This window comes from Mastomys coucha, unplaced genomic scaffold (genome assembly GCF_008632895.1).
Source record: "Mastomys coucha isolate ucsf_1 unplaced genomic scaffold, UCSF_Mcou_1 pScaffold5, whole genome shotgun sequence".
NCBI lineage: Eukaryota > Metazoa > Chordata > Mammalia > Rodentia > Muridae > Mastomys > Mastomys coucha.
The window spans coordinates 44,797,468-44,814,094 of NW_022196911.1; the positions used below are offsets into that span (position 1 = coordinate 44,797,468).

Below are 16,627 nucleotides of genomic sequence, written 5' to 3' on the forward strand. Positions count from 1 at the left end.
TGCTCTCATTCTCTCTGAGAAGGTCATCTAGCCTGCTGCTAAGGCATTTCTTCTCTGGTAGGAGAACCTACCTACTTCAGGATTCCAATGAAGACTGAGAGATCAGCTGAGCCACCCAGCTTATGGAGTAATCAACTACCAGATCTTTGGCCTTTCTGTCAAACAACAATTGTTGGACTGGCTGGACCACAGCTTATTAGCCACTCTAATATATATATATATACACACACATATATATATTATACACACACACACACACACACACACACACACACATATATATATTTATATGTGAGAGAGATTGAGATTCAGGAGGGCTGGAGATGGCTTGGCAGTTAAGAGTACTTGTTCTTGCAGAGGATCCATGTTTGATTCTCAGTATCCACAGGGACTCACAACTGTCCATAACTCCAGTACCAGAGGATCTGATGCCTTCTTCTGACCTCCTTGGGTACCAGGCACACACATGGTACACAGACATCGACAAGCGAAACACTCATACACATAATGAAATAAATCTTTAATATATTCTTCCATTCACTCACTCACTCATTCATTCATTCATTCATTCTATTAGTTCCTCTAGAGAGCCCTGACTAATGCACTAAGCATTACTTAATGCGTTACACATTTCAGTGACAGGAGTTTGGTGATGGTGTGGCTCACTGGTAGACCAATGCATGCCCTTACTCCACTGAGCTACTATATACCCCCTGCCCACAGACACAGAGATTTTTTTTATCATAAATGTTTTATAACAAATACATGATATCTTCAGCTTTTCTGCTTAAGTTGATACAGTCATATGACTTTTCCTGATGATTTTGAAGTACTGAAACACCTTGTGTAACTAAGATGGTACCAGAAGTTAGAGGCATGTCATTCCCTTTGTGCATTCTTAGATTTGATCTGCTAGTGTTTTCATGCATATATTTACATTAGTTAGGAGAGATATAGATTTGTGGTTTTCTTCTTTGTGCTATCTTTATTTGAGAGTACAACTAACCCATATTATCACTGAAGTGCCCCCTCTTCTGTTTGAAGGAACAGATCTTATATTTGGTGAGGGACTCCATTTCAGCCTGGGACTCCCTTGTCTTTCTCCATCTATTTACTTTCCTGACTCTGCCAGTTTTGGTTGCTGTGGTAAGGAGACTTGAAGTAACTTACAGTGGCTTGTGGTCTCAAAGGTTTCAGTACATGGCTACTGGACCCATCACTTTGGGCCCAGGATGAGGCAGACCATGAGCATGTGGAAGAGGAGTTTGTCCACCTAATGGTGGCTAAGAAGAGAGAAAGAAGAGTAAGGGAACAAGATACGTCTTCCTAGGGCACAACCTACTGACCTACTTCCTGTAACTGGGCCCCACTTCCTGCTTTCTACCACCTCCCAACAATGACATCACATCGAGGATCCATGAAAGATAAACCCATTGCTTAGGCCAGAGTCTATAGGATCAAATTATTTCCCAAAAGCCTACCAGCCACCAAACTCCCACGGTAGGAGCCAGTCGGGGGGCCATATATTCAAACTCTAAACAGTTTCATTTATGCGTCTTATAAGTAACATACAGTTGGGCCACTTTTTAAAAATCCATTGTTCTAATCTTTCTCTTTTCAAGATTTATTTCATTTTTCTAAATTTGTGTGTGTGTGTGTGGATGTGTGTGTGTGTGTGATTAGCCATGTGCATGTGAATGCAGATGCCCAGAGACCAGAGACCTTGGATCCCCCTGGAGCTGCCTGACAAGGATGCTGGGAACTAAATCTGGGTCCTTGGTAAGAGCAGCGTACATCTTAACCTGCTGAAGCTTCTGTCCAGCTCTAACTACATAGATTTAGCACAACTGTTGAAATGCTGGGGCTAACTCGGTCATTTAGATGTTTGGTTTTTGCGGTTTCTGTTCGCAGTGTGTCTGACTGCTTTTTGTTTGTTTTGTTTTGCTTTTCCATGCCTTCTTATTGGCTGCTTGGCCTTCCATGTGTATCCATAAAGCTGTTGCAGTTGTATCCCATTGTAGTTTTCTTGTGCATGATTATACCCATAAACAATGCATCACAACCCACTGCTGTCATTTTGCCCTTGGTATCCTTCGGCCCATGGGGTGCTAGAGGTAGAATCCAAGACTTTGTAGGTACTAGATACATAGTCTACCAATGAGCCACACCACCACCAAACTCCAGTCACTTAAAATCTGTAATGATTTGTAATTGATGTGTAATCTCCTCAAGTCACTGCTCGAACCTTAGACGATCATCTGATCATCCTACTTTAACCATAAAGTGTGAGTAAGAGAACTCATGCTGTGAAGAGTCTGTTACATTTATGTCAGCTTACCCACCTCATTGTGTTTTCCTCTTAGAAGCGTCAGCTATCAGTTTCTTCAGTTCTGTAGAGCTTCCTTTTGCCATTCTTCAAAGGCAGGTCTGCCAATGAGGGGGATCCTGCAGGTGTCCAGGCAGGGGAGTGAACCCACGAAGAGATGACAATGAACACTTGGTGCAGATTGATGTTGTCAACCTGGATCAGACTTCAGGGAGTCTAATGCCAGGCGGTTCATTGTCAGCATAGTTAAAACACAGTGCAATCTGGAAAAAATGTCCAGGCAACAGTCATTCCCATTCCAGGTTTCCAGGCAACAATCATTCCAATTCCAGGTGCTCAATAAAGCTTAAGGTGTGACTACTTAGAAACTCATTTGCAAAGTACACATGACCAAGACGGCGGGTTCTAAAGGTAAAGGGCCTAGAATCCAGTGTGTTCTCTGACAGAGTGAGCTTAGAGGAAAGCAGGCTATAAAGTCCGTGGGGGCATCCTCTCCTAAAGATGTTTTCTGTTAACTGAGAGCTAGGGAGCAAGAGTCTAAGATCAACATTGTAGGGCATTTGGGTGAGGTCAGCCTCCACAGGTAACAAAGGGTCACCAGGGCTTTAATAATATCAACTCCCTGCCCTCTGGGTTGGCAAAAAGAAAGATATTATTATCTCCTCCATTGTGGAGAGGCCCCTGTGTGTTTGACATTCCTGGTTCTCTAGGGCTTGGTGACCACGAGGAGGGTTTTTGTGCCCCAACATGCCAGCAGCAACTTCCTTCATTTCCCTTTACTCTCGGGGTGTCCTCTTTGCTTTTAATTACATAACAACAATTTGACTTGTATAAGGTCTGCCGGGTCTTGGTTCTTCTAGCAACCTAAGGGGTACCACGTCATCCTACCCATCACTTCAGACAAGAATTCTACCAGTTTCTAATTGTTCTTTCATAGGGACTTGTCCCCTTTCTCTGAACTGCTTTAAAGATTTTTAAGTTGGTTTTGGTTTGAGAGGTTTAATTATGTGTCTTATGGACTTCTTAGGACTTCTATTTGAGAGTCACTCCTATTCTTAGATCTGTAGACTTACAGCTTTCACCAAGGAAATATGCAGTCATTCAGTGTCTGGTTCAAATCTTGTCCTCACCTTCTAGAAATTTTATGACATCAGTTCTTTTTTTATACAGCTTCTCTTTATCCTCAGAGTCATGTTCCAAGGCTTACAGCATCGATGCTTAAAACTACAGTTTATACACTGCTTACTCTCCTATACATGCATTCCTATGTTAAAGCTTAATTTACAAATAAATTAAATTGTTCATTAGGCACAATGAGGTAAAGAAAAGAACTAACAGCAAAATCGGACAATTATAGCAATATTGTACAATACAAGTTTATACATTGGAGCCGTTATTTATTAATTTAATGGTTAGCTGAACATAACACTACAATACCACAGCAGTTCATCTGGTGTCTGCTAAGTGACTAATGGACAGGCAGTATACGACAAAGGGATGCTTTGGATCCTGTGGCGGCTGGGCTGGACCAAGGCAGCATGGAGTTCATTTTGCAACTTGGAATGGCATACAGTTTAAAAGTTAAAAACTGGGTTGTTTTGTTTTGTTTGAGAAAGGGTTTTCTGGAACTCGATCTATAGACCAAGCTGTCCTTGACCTCATGGAGATCAGCTTGCCTCTGCCTCTCAAGTACTAGGACTAAAGGTATGTGCCACTACACCTGGCTATGAACTCTCTTTCTTTCTCTTTCTTTCTTTCCTTCTTTCTTTCTTTTTTTAAGATTTATTTATTTATTACATGTAAGTACACTGTAGCTGTCTTCAGACACTCCGGAAGAGGGCGTCAGATCTCATTACGGGTGGTTGTGAGCCACCAGGTGGTTGCTGGGATTTGAACTCAGAACCTTCAGAAGAGCAGTTGGTACTCTTAACCACTGAGCCATCTCTCCAGCCCCCAAACTATTTCTTTAAGATGTTTTCTCCCGAACGTTTTCACACTGCCCTTGACCATGGCTAACTGAAACCACGGACAGTGAGATCACAGGGAGAAATGACATCGTACCGCAAGTCTCAGCTTAGTTTCCCTTTTCAGTCTGTTTTTTTCTGTTATTCAGCCTGATCAACTTCCTTCAGTCTGTCTTCAAGTTGAAAGACTCCTCTGTCACCCCATATGAGAACACTTGAAATCAGGTAAGCATCCGTGTGCATGTGTGACTAAGTCTGTCTGGTAATATTTGAAGTTGTAACTCTTGCATTTTCCAGTTTTATAAGTACCCTTCCCCCTTTCAGAGCTCCTTTTCCTTTGTTGAGATGTTTCTTTTTTAAAATGTTTCAACAGAGTGTGTAAATGACCACTGATGCACTTTTATGACGGGAACTTTAAAATCCTTCCCATACCTTCCCAACATGTTAGTTGATTCATGTTAGTACTGGCATAGGTTGTCATCTCTAATGCAGTTTGTGGGTTTCCTGGTTCTGGGTGTGATGGATGATTCTCTGCTTCACCCTTCCTATTTTGGTTATTGGACGAGAGGACCTTTAATCCTCCTTAAATGTCATATTTCAGTGTGCACCTTCCCAGCATGCACTTCTGTCTGCCTTTGTGGGCTTCAGCTCTGACAGTAGCTTTTGAGCTCTTGCAATACCATCCTGGGCTGCTTTGTTTTCCTGATGCACCTCTCGTCCCCCTACCCCCTTCTGTCCCTGCTTTCATCACTTTGTGACAGCAGAAGGCACAGGACTCTTCAGCATTGTCTAGGTGGCCTTTGGGAGAGAAAGGGAAGAAGCCACAGTCTCTCTACACCACTGTAAAGACACTGGGCTTTGCTGACGTCACTGCCTTAGGTCTATCTGGTCGTGGAGTAAGGTCTGGGACTTGCCGCGCTACCTCTGCTGCTGAGGGCAGTGGCCTCAGATAGTGCCATAGTGTTCTCCAGTGCCTCAGCTGGAGAACAGTGCCATGTCCTTCCACAGCTTGGTGCTGGGAACGCAACTCAGGATGATGGAAGAACGAAGAGAGGACATGGACATACAGACACAGGTACAGAAGAGTTAGGGTTGAGTAGGCTGTGCTGATGGAGAGACAACAGCATGGACGCTCAGCATATTTATTACATACGGCTGAGCAGGGAGCAGGGTTAGTATATACAGTAAGTAAAGAGGCAGAGTTATACATCAGATGAACAAGTGGGCATTTGAACAAGGGGTGGGGCTATTGCATACAGCTGAACAAGGAGGCAGGGTTAGCTCATCTCTGTAGGAGCAGTCTCTGCAACAGAGCAGGCTTCAGCCAGTAAACATGTGAAAGAAGAAGGAAGGCTACCCTGGCCATTTCCTACACTCACCAACAGCATTCACACTTGGACCAGAGAAAGGCTTTGCCGTGAGTCTAGACATTGGGGCACTTGGCATGACTGTGTCATGTCAAAATATACATTCAATCGCTCCCGACAGAACAGCTGGCGCAGTGAGTAATTTCACCACTCTGCTGATGCAGGCCGATTGTCTAGTACCGGCTGTAGGGCAGCATGTGCATTTTGAAGGTGTGTGTGTGTATGTGTGTATGTGTGTGTGTGTGTGTGTGTGTGTGTGTGTATGTGATGTTTGTGTATGGCTCTGTGTGCACAGAAGTCAGAGGAGGATGTCAGATGTCCCTCAATCACTATCAGCCTTAATCCATTGAGACAGGGCCAATCATTGAAGCAGAAGCTAGGCTAGCAGCCAGCAAGCCTTGCTGATCCTTATGCCGCTGCCCCTAAAGTGCTGGAATTATAGGTTCTTGGATGGCCATACCCAGCTTTTGACATGGGTGCTGGGGATTCAAACCCAGATCTTCATGCTGACCCACGGAGATATCTCCCTGGACGCAATATATTGAAGTTTAAATCTGGTTTGCTTTTTTCAGCTTTGCTTATAGGGTTTGGAGTCAAAGACAAATGTGACTCAAGTGTCCCCTTTTCATTCTTTCTATTTGGGGAAGGGTTGCTCCCTTTTCTTAATTTTTTTTTTCCCATGGGGTTTTTAAGAACAATTGAAGTCAGGTCAATAAGTCAATATTCCATCTTAAACAGAATTTGCAGAATTCTCTGTGCAGATCTGCAGATGACACCCGGGCCTGTTATGTGAACCAGTGCCCGACACAGAAGCGCGCACCCGGCCCCTTCTCCTGTGAGTCTGTGCTCCTCGCCCGCTCCTCGCCCCCGAAGCGCGCACCCGGCCCTTTCTCCAGTGAGTCTGTGCTCCTAGCCCGCTCCTCGCCCCCGCGCTGCTTGCTACCATTTCTGACTTTTCTCCTCCTTTAAAAGTCAGACTAGGAATCTGAGTTTTGTTTCTTTTATTCGCTAGTCTTATTGGAATTTTAAAGCACCCTTTATTGAGGTCACATTCGGTTTGTGTTTCATTAGTTTCATTTCATTTTTATGAAATTTTCCTCCTACTCTCTTGGTAAGTGTGTCTTCCTCGGTTTCTTTCTACAAGTGAAGGAAAACTCATCTCTCTTGTTTTCAATTGTCTTCATTTTCTAAAACTTCACAAGACTATTTTTTCCCTAGGTGTTTTGTTTTTTGTTTTGGTGTACTCAAGAACTTTGAATATCCAATATTCTAATTGGCATTACTTCCAGAATTACTGGTTCACTTTATTTATGCCAGGCATGGTGGTCTACACCTTTTGTCCCAGCCCTGACTCAGGCAGAGGTAGGTGGATCTCTGCAAGTTCAAGGCCAGCCTGATCTACAGAGTGAGTTACAGGACAGCTAGGGCTACACAGAGAAACCCTGTCTCCAACAAAGAAAATGGTGATAAGGTGGGGAAGGGAGGGGGGAGGGGAAAGGAGGAGGAAAGACACAGAAAGACACAAAAACAAACAGACAGAGGTTATTTGTGAGATTTGAACTTCTGACTGGTGTTAGAATAATGCGTGGGTTCCAAGAGGGTGAGGAGAAAGCAGAGTGAGGCTAGGTTTTGTAATAATTTCTCAGTTACTGCCTCGTCGTAAAGAAATAGTAGAACCCTTACGTTTTTTAATTCCCTTAGATGTCCCTATGGCTGAGTAAAGTGATTTTGGTAAATGCCTCATGCATATTTGAAGAGATGATGGTCTCGAGGGACTCACCGTGTTATATAGACAGTAAAGGAAAGAACTTTCATTGAGGCTTTGAAACAAGGACTTGTGTTTAATGGTTGGGTCCTGCTCTTCCACCGTCTGGGCTTTGGAAAATCTTTCTTGTAGGGGGCTACCCTGCACATCATGGAATGCTTAGCATCCTTGGCCTCTGACCTACCAGATGCCAGTAACATCTCTTGCCAGTTCTTTCTTCCAGAAGCATCTTCAGGTGTTGCCAACAGCCCTCCAGGTACAGAATCATCCCAACTCGGGAACCAGTGCTGCTCTAAGGTTTTATATCTATGAATTGCATTTAATCCACATCACAAATATGTATCATACACTATGATTTTGCAAATAACAGTCTATATACAGAAGAAAAATTCATAAATAGAAGTCCAAGGAAGTTAAATGTCATTTAAGTATCCTTTGTAGTTATGAACAGAACCAAAAACCAAACAAACAAACAAAAAAATAAAACCCAGGGAGCTGGGGGAGTGGGTAAGTAGACTTGTGCAAGCATGGGGACCTGAGTTCGAATCCCAAGGATACACATAAATAGCCTGGCATGACTGAAGACACGTCTGTAAGCCTAGAGCTGAAGGAGGGAGAGACAGGAAAACTGCCAAGGCCTCCTCCCTGCCAATCTGGCTCCAGTTTCAGTGAGAGAGACCCTGTGTGGGGGAATATGGCAGAATGTGATAGAACAGGACACTCAGGGTCCTCTTCTGGTCTTCAAGGTACCCACAACACACACACACACACACACACACACACACACACACACACACGTAAACACACAGAGAAAGAACCCAGAATAAACTTACATGCCATTCTGTACATAGTGAACAAGACTACAAAGAAATATGGAACAGATCAACTGCTTAACTTATTTGCAGGAGAGAGAAAATAAGGTGCAGACGTCTTTTAGCTGAACACTCAGCATCACTTCTTATCTCCCTGTGGATTCTAATTAGCGTTCCTTGACATTTATTTTCCCGCTTCTGGAACTGTCCCCCTGACTGTGAAGGTCATAGCTTTGAGTCTCCTTTTCTTGGCCTGCCTTTTTCAGGAGGCTGGTTTTCCTTGAGTATCCATGACTGACTCTCTTCCTCCTGTTCTTATTTACGTGGAAGAAAGAAGAAGGATGTTGGGGTAGGACTTGTTGTCTGACAGTTGTCATCACAGGACAGAGAGGGGTTACAGATTGCAGACACCTTTCTCCCAAGCTGGCACTGTTAGGCATTGCCAGGACGCTGGGAAGGATACCAGAGTACACCCGGGTTAGATGGCCTTGAGTACCTCCAAGAGTACTGCCCTAGCCCTATTTGCCCACTCCCCACACTATGGGATACTTTAACTGCTGGCATCCCCTTCCCTTTGTTAGGGGATCCTAGGACCTTTATACCTGGGCTTTCATTTCTGAGGTTTTGAGAAAAACCAATGCACACAGCTAAGTCAGTTGATACTTGAGAGTTTGTCTCTAACTTCCAGATACTTCTCTTCTTTCTTGCCCATACTTGTAAATTGATGTGTGTGCAAAAGTCACCCCTCCATAGAGCAGGGGACAGGTTACATGCCCCCAAGATACCCAATCCCAAGAATGCTCAAGCCTTTTAATGAAACGGCATCTAACTTCACATGTATGTATGCTTTTACTCATGACATATCCCCTCACAGATTTTAAGTTATCTCTAGACTGTTTACAATATCCAACACATTGTAGTTGCTGTGTAACTGATTGTGTGGTATGTTATTTAGAGAATAATGACAATAAAAATAAGGCCTGGAGTATTATTCAGAGTCCATCTCGGGTCCCAGTCACTCCCTGTCCTAATGGCATCTCCCAGTCTCCATCTATAGTGAGTACATGTTTGCTTAGGAAGGCAAAAATCCACATGCGTGTGAGTGGTTCTAACAGCCTCACCACCAGTTCACAAAGGCTGCCTGCATGGTCTTGTTTATCAGCCAGATTTATAGACCATTGGCACAGACAACAGAGCTGGGATTAAGTTCTCCTCAGCATCTCAGATGTGGGATTTTTTAAGAGATGTCATCTGCACTGTTTGAGTTCTGCCTTACCCATTAATAAGATAAAGGTGAGAATCTCTTCTGCAGAAGTGTTAGGAATATTTGAAGAGATGACTCTTGGTCCAAGAAGGGGAAATGGCCCTTTAGGAAGGTGTTGTAACTCCCCTGAATGCCACCAGGTGGCGCTATTAGCATCTTTGACTAAGCACCACCAGGCGGCTGCAGCTTCTGCTTCATTTCAGTTTTGTTTTAAAATGATGGCTCCCTCAGGAAGACAGAATCTGCGTCTTTGGTGTCAAAGCCATGCACACTTTAAAGATTATCAAATGATAACCGAGTGTTTTCAGGGCACAGCCTGACACTTTGATACATGTTTGCAATGGGGAATGACTAAAGCAAGGCAATTATGAAATCTATCACCTCACATGCTTATGATTTTTTAAAACTGAAAACATTTAAAAGCTGCTCCCTTAGCAATTTTGAAATTTGTGATGCATTATTATTTATCCTTGTCATGAGTTTATGCAACAGAGCATGCATATTTTATCAAGTGATGCTACCCCATGCTATTACAAACTTCTCTTTATGCATTGCTTGTCTCAGTGACAGAATACTAATATGCTACATCTATGCCTGTACCTCCTCCCAGATGCCTGCCTTTGCGTGTGCCTGGTTCCTCTGCAACACTGCCACTGGGTGTTCTTAGGCTTCTATAAGAAGTTCTAAAGGCCTACATGGAACTCAAATAATTACACATACACACACACACACACACACACACACACACACACACACCTGTTTCCTTCCCTCTCCTCTGTCCTCTGTCTTAAATGATGTTGTTCCACCCACTCACAACAGCCAGAATCCTGTTAAACTGTCTCACCAAAACAGGGCTTTTCAAACTTATGCGAAGACCACTGCAAGTTCTTGCACATTCTGAACATGTGTTGTAGATAGTAGGAATGAGATTGTGAGGGGTACGGGTCTCAGGAAAAGGAGCTGAGGTGATGGGAGACACTTGGAGTTCAAGACAGGCTATGTTTTGTACTGGTGTCCTTGGTGATATAAAAACTCTTGGGTTTGTGTGCTCTGTCTGGGTTCTTCCATGAAGTTACCAGAGCCTGTGGCAAGTCACCCACTGGCATCTCACACTTACCATCGCCAAAGGAGCTCATGGCCTTCTTCCTGCTGCCCCATCTGCTGCTGAGGTTCCATCAGTGGACTGTATCAGACATGTTCAGTCTGCTTTGTAAATAAGGTCATTTCAAAACATCAAAAGGTTAGACATTCCTGTGACTGGTCCCCTCCACTAGAGCCCTAGGCTCTCCCCTTTCTTGTCTCCCACATACTGTTGATGCTGCTCCCCAAACACATCCACTTCTCACGATCACTCAACTGAAGTGATGTCCCGGGACCCACTCTTGACTCCTTCAACTCACTCTGCCCCTTGAAGTCAGAGGGATGCTCTCCCAGGGTAGCCACATTACGACATGCTTTCATGTCTAGTGGTGGCTTCCTTTTGCTTTGAGGCCACAACTTAAATTTGTCATCAGCTCCCCAGCACATGAGATGTGGGACAGCCTCTCCTGTTCCTTCCTGGGCCATTTGCCTTGCCCTAGACACCAGCCTCCTAGTTTTCCTCCTCCAGCCCAGCCAGCCCAGCCATCTTCAGCTGCAGAATTTTCTAAGTGTATTGGATCACACTTACTCTGTACCCAAGGCAGGGGTTGTCTATTCTAAGAAATATTGAGGTCTACATTAAGGATTAGACCAACCTTAGATTTAAAATATTCAAAAATTTTGTCTGTACCCAACATACACAGATTATTTTCTTGTCCCTATTACCTAAATAATATAATACAATAATTGTTTATGGGGCCAGCAAGATGGCACAGCAGGTAAGAGTGCTTGTTGGCAGAACTGATGGTGGGAGTCCAATCCCCTGGACCCACATGATAGAGAGAACTGACTCCCACAGGTTGTCCTCTGACCTCTGTACACATGCTATGACACATGTATAACCAGTCATATGTATGTATGTATATATATATATATATATATAATATATATTATATAATGTATATACATATATATACTCTCATACACAAATAAATGATATGTATTTTTTTAAAACTTAAAATGTATAAACATTGTGTCAGATATGTCATATAGAGATCATTTAAAGGATATGGGGGCATGCATACATTATACAGAAACATTACACTTATCAGATTTGAGCATCTGAAGATTTGTGGGAGAGGATCTAATACAGAGTGCAAAACGGACCAAGAGAAGCCAATGGGAGCTCCAACCCAAGGAGAGAGGCACTCAGATTGCAGGAGGACCCAGGCTGTGGGCTCAGGGATCAGAGCCTGTACATTCTTGGAGGAAGGTCTTGTTTGGAGTTCTAGAGTTTATCCTCTAGGACATCAATGGCCAAGTGTGTTTCCATCATTACAGATGTCAGCACTGTGATGGTGAGTCTGATCATCCCCCAGGCTATCTTCCTCTCTCCTATGACCAGAAGTTCCATGCAACAAGGTCAACAGATGGCATTTTCTTCAGAATGGCTGGAGCCATATCCTGGAATTCATCCCTGCGTTGAGTGACTGGCCAATGTGTTCCAGGCTTCAGAGACATTCCATGTCCCTCTGGCTGGAATGCTCAGGAAGAGCTTCCTGGAGGGCCTTCCTGAGATAAAACTGGAGAAGGGACAGGCTTTGTGTAAGAATAGACTACCTCAGGCAGAGTCGAGTGTGAGAGATGAGACTGAAATGTGCTTATAGGAGACAGGAGAGCCTGGCTTGTCTAAAGGGAAGCCATGGGGATAGTTACTAGGTATCAGACATGTCAACATAGAAGGCCTTAAATGCCAGGGGGAAGGAGGCTGGACCCAAGCAGCCTCAGGGGCCTCTGAACAGTCTCAGTACTGCTGGACCACCTACATTCTGGTTCCGATGCCCTGATCCTGACCCTGTGTTCTGGGCCAGCTGTAGCCTGGCTTGTGCTGGGACCCACCCAGGTTTGAGCTCACCCCAGCTTCTGCCTTGGTCCCTTTTGTGTTGCTGTAACAGAATACCAAAGATTAAATCATTTCTTGTGAACAGAGTTTATATGGATAATGGTTCTGAAGGCTGTGACGTAGAAAAGACGTACATCTAGTGAAGGCCTATCAGTCTCTATATGGACGTCAAACTTTAACGACCTAACCATAGAGACCCCACATCTCAACACTGTTACATAGGAGTCAAAAGATTTTGTGGTTTTTTTTTTTAAACACTTATTTATTTGTGTCTGTTTCTATACACACACACACACATGTACTCACATGCTCACATGCGTATTGATGTCAGAGGACATCTTGCAGAAGTCAGAACTCTCCCTCTACCATGTCGGTCCTGGGAATCAAACTCAGGTAAGCAGGGTTGAGCTTTACCAGCTGAGCTATCATGTTGACCTGGAAGATGAAGTCTCTAACACATGAACTTTAGGGGATACTTTCAAGCCGCAGCAGCCTCTCTGCGCTGCCCTCGGTAGCCTTCCTGGGCTCTCTACCATCCTGTTTCAGTAACAGTCCCTCGCATGAGCTGATCAGGCCCCCTGCCACCTGTCCAGAGTCACTGCACAGGGACCCTTGTTCCTCCCAGTCTGCTTCCACTTGCCTGATCCTGCTGATGCTTCAACCCTACTCTGATCCCTGGCTTTTTTTTTTTTTTTTTGGTCTGGTACTGGGGAAGTCTTATAAGCAAACAACAGTCCCCTCTGGGGCTCGTTGTGACCCAGTCAAGACTGTCTCCATGTACTGTGCTGGATAAGCAGTTTCTGACTCACTATCCCTTTAGCTTCTCCTCCCCCCACCCCCGTGTGTGTGTGTGTGTGTGTGTGTGTGTGTGTGTCTGTGCGTGCGCGCGCGCGCGCGCGCGCGCGCATGTTTACATGTGTGCATGTGCATGCAGCTAGAGTGACAGGTTTTTGCACACCACCATGTGAGTTCTGGTATTTGAACCTGGGTCTTCTACAAGAGCAGCAAATGCTCTAAACCACTGAGCCATCTCCTCTGCCCCAAGTCCTTCGAGTCTTATCTTGAGTGCGGAGCAGGGATGACCTCACCTTGGAGCTCTGGACACTTCTCTCCCACAACCCCCTTAGTTTTCCCAGTCCCGCCTAAGTTCTCTGCTGAACACGGGGTATACCAGCTGTCTGTAACACCTACCTAGGGCTTCCACCCTGTGGCCAGCAGTGGACAAGACTGGAGAGATAGCCCACCCCACCCAGTTCTCTGACTTCTGAAAAGTCCTGGGGAATTCCAAGCTCATCACTGGCCCCAGCCCAAAGCCACCACACCCTGCCTCCCCAGCAGCACTGCAGCCTCACCCACCTAAAAGCACCCTCTGTTGTTAGTTCTGGGTTCTAGGCCCAGTGTCCTCCTTAGAAACCTCCCCAACAAACCCAAAACCCGGGAATGGCACATACATCTGGCTTATACAGGACTTCCTTCACAGACTCTGTGCTTTGTGGGGAGCAGGGTCTCCCCTTAATGTCTGCCCAAGTGGTGCTTAGGGGCTTCATCCCCCTTAAATGATTCCTCAACGCACAGAATGGCAAACTCTGCTGAGTGGGTAGGGTCAGGTACATGTGAGAGCTGTCTGCTGCTCTACCTCTAGCTAAGGAAAGGAGTCTGGGAGCTCTCTGTCCTCCAGTCCTGCTTCTCTGGTTAAAACCTAAAACTCAGAATTTAAAATCTGGGGCAAAGTGTTGCTTAGCCATAGAATGTGCTGCAAATCCCTAGCCCTACCAGACTAAGGGGAGTAGAAGGGTTCTGCAGATGCTGTCTGGAGACAGGGTGTTACAAGCCTACTGAGAGCTTGTCCTATTGCTCCTGAGCTATTTGTGAATTTGTCTCCACTTAACTCTCAGCCCCACATGCCAGCCAACCCCGCTGCTCTCTGTGGTCTTTCACGCACCACAGTGTATCTTGCCAAAAATGAACAGGTAGGTGGGCACCTGGTCTGTAGGATAGAATTCAGACCTAGATTGATCATCTGAAAACCTTGATCTGCTTCACATCCTCCAAGCTACAGAAGAACTTGCACAGAACATCCACAACTGGCTCACATCTGTACATTTTCCTTGTGCTGGCCCCAGCTTAACCACAATTTCACCCGATGATGGCTCACTTGGCAACGGCATGGAAGCGACAGGCTCCTGGCAGAAGGGATACTTCAGAGTTTGAATTCAGGCCTTTTCACAGGCTAACCACACGAGCGAGGTTCACTCATCTCTCGACACTGAGAAGTGGCACTGAGCCACAGTTGTCCAGTGTGAGGGGTGGCAACTGATACTTCTTCACACACTGTTGTTTTGGTCATTGTTCTATTGTTGTAAAGAGATACCATGACCATGGCAACTCATAGAGGAAAAGATTTCATTGGGCCTGGCTTACAGTTTGAGAGGTTTATCATCATGGCAGGGAGCATGGCAGTACACAGGCAGACATGTTGCTGGAGAAGTAGCTGAGAGTTTTACATTTGGATTCATAGGCATCAGTAGCATCAGGAGAGAGAGAGGGGGGGGAGGGAGAGGGAGAGGGAGGAGAGGGAGAGAGGGAGAGGGAGGAGGGAGAGAGAGAGAGAGAGAGAGAGAGAGAGAGAGAGAGAGAGAGAGAGAGAACACACTTGGCCTGTCTTGGGCCCTCAAGGACATCAAAGGCCACCCCCAATGACATACTTAACTCCAACAAGGCCATACCTAACCTAATCCCTCTCAAGTAGTACCATTCCCTGATGATTAAGCATTCAAATCTATGAGCCTCTAGGGGCCATTCTGATTTAAGCCACCACAACTGTGTGCCTGAACTATGACCTCCTTTAGGTGCCCTGAAGGTGTGCTCAGCAAACGATGTTTTCATCAGGACATAACTCCAGGAAGTTGCAGGGCACCTGCACCTAACTCTCCAGGGTGCATGGTAGAAACAGTCTGTTCTCTTACCCTCTTGATGCAGTTTTTGACAGAGAGGCATGGCTCCGTGCCTGGTTGGCATGCTTGATGGCCAGGCATGGAACCAGAGCTAGCTCTGGAGAGCCTGCTGGTTAACAGTGAGGATGCGGGGTGTGGAAGAGCAACCTACAGAAGGCACTGTGGATTTAAGCATCTTTTGTGACACACCGGTTCTTCCTGATACCCTAGCGCTACCTGACAGGAAGGAGGCTAGGGACAAGTCCCTGACCAGTGATGTCTGGGATCCACAGAGGGTTTCCACCCACCCAAGCGATGCAGGGTGTTGTCTGGGGTCCAGTGAAGCTCGGCTCTTGCATCATGCCCCAATGAACACAGTCGTGGGAAGCCACAGGGGAGGCTGGACATGAGAACAAGTGGATAAAAGAGCGGCCTTGGAGGTAGGTATACAAGGGGCAAAGGGACTAGAAAATCAGGGGACTGACCCGAGAAAACTAAGGAAGTTGTCAGAACCAGGAGCTGGAAGGAGAAGTACTGGGGAGGCCCAGGGGTTCTTCAAAGCCAAGCACACGGGTTTCCATCTCTCCTGGTGCCCAGGATTGTAGTTAGCTGTGTGCAGAGGAGGAAGATGAAACAGAATCTTACTTAGGTCAAGGAAGGGGACACACAAGGAATGTGGTGCTGATGACTTCCTGCATGAACCAGCTTTCTGGAGGACTGCGGAAGCTGCCTAAGCAACACAAGCAGGCTGACCCCTACATCTAGGAAATGGGGACACGTACTGGATCAGACTCAGCTCGGCCCTTGTCCTCCAAGGATGACAATGGGAAGAAGAAGCAGCCTGGTCCTCACACCAGCCGCCCAGTGTCCCTGCCAAAAGAGTCCACGAATAATTAAAGTTGGCTTTTAAATTATTTACATTTTAAAAACCTCCTGTGTATCATGTTTTGACATTCAAAAACAATACAAAAATAAAACCCAGCTAAAACACAAAACAACACTAGAAGACAAAATAAAAACTCTTTCTGGCTGGAAAGAGACTGGTTTTGGGTTCTAGCAAAGTTTTTCTTGTTTTTAATTGAGGTGGGGGGTCTCACTATGTAGCCCTGGCTAGCCTGGAATTCCTTATGCAAGCCAGGCTGGCCCCAAACTCACAGAGCTCAGCCTACCTCTGGCTCCCAGGTGCCACTTCATCTGGTTCTAGCAGATTCTT

The 16,627-nt window shown here is 45.4% G+C and overlaps 1 protein-coding gene and 1 long non-coding RNA gene across 2 annotated transcripts in view; one reads left to right on the forward strand and one right to left on the reverse strand.

The window, feature by feature from the left end:
* Cnot6 (CCR4-NOT transcription complex subunit 6) overlaps positions 1–2,465 on the reverse strand; it is a 53,902-nt gene extending 51,437 nt beyond the window's left edge. The window contains exon 1 of the mRNA XM_031354363.1: positions 2,343–2,465. The gene's annotated coding sequence lies outside the window, so the exon portion shown is untranslated. The remainder of the gene's footprint in view (positions 1–2,342) is intronic.
* A 119-nt stretch (positions 2,466–2,584) lies between these two features.
* LOC116078946 overlaps positions 2,585–16,627 on the forward strand; it is a 32,889-nt gene continuing 18,846 nt past the window's right edge. The window contains exons 1-2 of the long non-coding RNA XR_004113674.1: positions 2,585–2,737; positions 4,440–4,515. This is a non-coding gene — a long non-coding RNA (uncharacterized LOC116078946). The remainder of the gene's footprint in view (positions 2,738–4,439; positions 4,516–16,627) is intronic.